Genomic DNA, 4,559 nt, shown 5'->3' with positions numbered 1-4,559 from the left:
CAATTGCAGCAGTACTTTTTAAAAAAAATAGTAGGATCTAATTGTAAATAGACTAAGCCAGACATATTTTATGCCACAAAACCAAACATTAATGTCATTTTTTAAATATTAGAATACACCATTTACAAAAATTCAAAAGCAACACAATGTCATCATTTAATACAAACTATAAAACAAATACAAAGTCAAGATAAAATGACCAAGTCCCCTGCCTAATTACTCGTAACAAACATAAAGTACATCCTTTTAGCTATCTGCCAATAAGTACTGTGGCGATAAGTCTATATTTAACAAACATAACTATCTTAGCTATACATTGACTTTTTCTTCAAAATTAAAGAAACTTATTGTGCCGCCTATTTATTATTTCTTCTTCATATTGCTGCTTTCCATGCAATTTAGCTGCAAGAACATGATAATGTGTTGGCCGGTTGGTTCCCTGTTAATGCTACAAAGTAGAAAAATAAGTCTGAGAATATCCTTCAATCTGCTACAAATGAACTTAATCCTATAACACTTAAAAATTTGAATTTACTTGAATGTCTGTATGGTTGCAGAGATAGAAGCTGAATTCAGTGAGATGACATAGTTTACAATCAACCACAGTCCCTGTAATTTAGTATAAAAGAAAATAAAACCGAATTAATATCCTAAAATGCATAAATAAAATAGTCATCTCCTGGGGCATAAGTAATTGAAAAGGGATGCCTGTTTTTGTTCCATCAATATGGTTCATCAGAAAAAGAATATTTTATGAAACAAATATGTGAATGAAAATATGTGAGTATTTAGCTGAATGATGATAGCGATTAACTTACCATTCATATTTTGATAAATGTGGGCACTTAATTACAGCAAAACATGCAATTAGGCGTAACTGTAAGTAAAAAGTACAAGTACCCATTGCAAACAGAAGCTATGATGAATAGGACAATATATAGTGGTAAAATGGATTAGTGCAAAATCACAACAGTGAAGACACTACGTGTAGTAGTATACACCAATGTCCAACCTTATGCAAAACCATATCGAAAGGACCTTGTTCAAACAAAGGCCTGCTTTGGTCGAATACAACAAATAATATACCCTTCTTCCTAAAAATAAAAAACATACACTTATTTAACAAACCTTATCTAAAAAATTAGATAGTTTAAAAAAAATTAAAAACGCCGTAAGTTCTTTTCCTTTTGCCAAAAGAAATGACCTAAGTTCAGACAACTATTCAATCACAGGAATACAAAAAAAAATCATAACAGAAATGCAAAAGAGTAGTATAAATGACAGAACAGTAGAACACAATAAGATCCAACAAGTAAATGTTCAAATTCCATTAATTAGTTTAAAATTGTTCATTCCAATGCAAAGAATCACAGAAGAGACAATTGACCCATGTGTCAGAAGCACATCCAAGACATCATATAACATCAAAGCAATCAGCGAGATATGTGTCAAGCACTATAATTTAGCATTATCCATGAACGAGAGAGAATCTACCCACTACAGAGATTAGCTTGTCAATAGCTTTAATTCTGAACTCCTTTGAATAAGGATCACTAGCATATGCAAGGTTCCAGTTACTTTTCTCTTATTACGAATAGCCAAAAAAATGATAACAACATATCTAGTAACCTCACTATTGAGATACAATATTTAAAATCAGCATAACCTTCCCTTTGTACTAGCCAATATCCATATCATTTTCTTTTGGCATCCAGGAACAATGTTTGTATGCAGAGACCCGTAGTATATTTTATAACACCCATAAAGAAAACTCTGATTATGATGACAACAATGACAATAACATAGTTCAGCAAACACAAATATATTACACAAAAAATTCCCATTCTTACAAACACAATCATACAAACAGAGCATATAAAATTACAAGCTTAGAAACACTAACTAACAATAAAATTCCCAATTTAAAAGCTCAAACATAATCACAATTAAAGCCCTAATTTTAAAATTTGACTTAATCAAGATCGAAGCCTAAATTTTAAAACTTGACTTAAAGAAAATCTTCAATTAAAAGGTATAATTAATATGTGTGACCAGAAATGTAAATCTACAAATAGATTTAAAGTTCACCACTAATTAATAAAATAAACCTTAATTGAAACACCCCTTTGGATTTACCAACAAATAGAATCGATTTGAGAAAGAAACTCGATTCTCAATTTCAGATTTTTACCTTTAACCGTCATTATGCTTAGAGGAATCCCCGAGCTTAAATATTTAGATCCTGATTTAGCTTGAATCTTTTTACTCCTTCTCTTTCTCCAGCATATTCTGTCTGTTGTGTGGTGCGTCTCTGGTGTGTTGTATATTTTTTTTATTTTTGTTTTTATTTTCTTATTGATGCTTAGCCCGATAAAACTTTTAACTCAAATAATTGAAGCCCGCGAATATTTTTGGGCCCAAATTTTGGACGTGCCACAACGTCTTAAAATTTTCATTGCAATAGAATGCTATTTTTCAACTCACTCCATCTTTTGCCCTTATTTGCAACGTTTTTAATAGTCCTTGCAATACATGAAATATATACTCTCATTTGCAACATTTTTTGACAGATTTTTAGAAATGTGGTTGCAATAGGCAATCTATGGTGTAGTGTTTAAATCTTAAAATAACGAAACCCTCCGCAGGATCCATGTAAAAAATAATATTTAATTCGTAGTTCAGTATGTTTACCTTAAGAAGCTTTACGTTAATGGAAAGATGGAGGTCTTGAATGATCACCACGTAGCCCGTCGCTGAAACGATCTACGCCTTGAAGGTATCCACATGAATGATCGCCCGGGGGATGGGTGTGTACTAGCACGTTCTTGAGGCCGCCTTCTTGCTCTCTCTATCTCTCTTCAAGCTGCTAGGGTTTATGTTTTATCAAATAAAATGTGTAACCCTAATTCTATTAGAAAAAGATATTATATAGGCAAGAGCTAATGTGCCTCCAACCCTAAACTTAATTTTAGAGTTATTATTATTATTAAATTCGAAATTCTAATTATTGTATTATTAAGTCTCACTTAATCATCTAATAACTTAATTTTAGATTTAATATTAAATTCGAATTTCCTATTTATTTAATTAATTAAGTCACACTTAATTAATAACAAATAATTCGAATTACTTACATTTAATTTAAATCCGAATTTAAATTAAATAATCCTCCAATCATTCTTTGTGCGACTCTTTAGGTTATTATTACGTTGGCAACAATTTTATATCTAATTTAAAATCATAAACAATGAGCGGCATTTAGTAATACATCATTGTTACCCAAGTAATAATAATTAAATCGGTGATCGATTAAACCTTTTGTGTATAATGTACAATGTACTATAATCCTTTTAACCATATATTATAGATTAAACTCGAGGCATGTTATGTGTCATCCTCTTCATAATTTAATCCAGGTTTCCTTGATCGATGAGTAGACTATAACATCAAATCAACATTTGAGCATGACCATGCATTTCATAGTCTAACTCAAACAAGAGGCCAATAATATCACTCCTAAAATAGGAGGGTTAAATCCTTTCTAGATCATTCATATTTCTCATATGATTCATAATATACCCAATATACACTTTTATCATCACCCGGTCAAAGGTAACTTTTAATGCAACCAAAGTATATTAATTCTCATATTTCTTAATGATTTCAAGTCTAAGGACCAATACATCATTATCACTGTGAGAATTACTTATGACACAACAGACATGTAGAATCTCATATTGGGTCTTCCAGCATCATGTATATAATACATGTGCCTGTGTTTTGACTTTAGTATCACTATACCTATGATCAATGAGATGTGATCATCAGTCAACATTGACACTAGTCTTAATGCATTATTATTGTCCCTTAATAATAATACTCGACTAGGGATCTTTAGGAATATCGATACTATTCTCATAATCTCATTTCTAAGTCACGTACTTAGAGATATAAAATTTCATATCATATTCCAAGGACATTCATTAATCTAACATCTTATCGCAGAAAATAAAGATATAATAAATTACTAAATAATAATCCATATAATCAGAATTAATAATCCAAATGTTTCATCATATAAACATAATAGTGTTGTCTCTAGGGCACAAACACTAACAATCTCCCACTTGCACTAGAGCCAATCACCCAGATATCTAATACCCACGGAACTAGTATGACCTTCATGCTTTTGCTGCGATAAAGCCTTAGTTAGTGGGTTTGCAACATTATCATCAATATGCACTTTACATATATGTATATCTCCTCCATACACCAAGAATGAATCTTTAGTCCTTTTCAAGTACTTAAGAATATTCTTGACTGCTGTCCAGTGACCCTCGCCAGGATTAGACTGGTATCTGTTCGTCATGCTCAAGGCATACGAAACATCAGGTTGAGTACATATCATCGCATACATTATAGATCCAATTGTCGAAGCATATGGAACTTTGCTCATACGGCCCTTATCATCTAATGATTTAGGGTAGTTGTCTTTTGAGATCAATATCCCATGGGACATTGGGACATATCCTCTTTTTGCCTCTTGCATCCCGAAATGA

The 4,559-nt window shown here is 31.6% G+C and overlaps 1 long non-coding RNA gene across 1 annotated transcript; it reads right to left on the bottom strand.

The window, feature by feature from the left end:
- Positions 1 to 209: 209 nt before the first annotated feature.
- On the bottom strand, positions 210 to 2,310 carry LOC141724800 (uncharacterized). The gene is made up of 3 exons (XR_012576900.1): positions 2,192 to 2,310; positions 536 to 609; positions 210 to 448 (listed from the first exon to the last, which is right to left on the bottom strand). It is a non-coding gene; the product is annotated as an uncharacterized LOC141724800 (long non-coding RNA).
- Between the last annotated feature and the right edge of the window lie 2,249 nt (positions 2,311 to 4,559).

This window comes from Apium graveolens, chromosome 5, assembly GCF_009905375.1.
Source record: "Apium graveolens cultivar Ventura chromosome 5, ASM990537v1, whole genome shotgun sequence".
In the NCBI taxonomy this organism is placed as follows: Eukaryota; Viridiplantae; Streptophyta; class Magnoliopsida; order Apiales; family Apiaceae; genus Apium; species Apium graveolens.
This window is presented reverse-complemented; position numbering and strand designations above follow the sequence as displayed.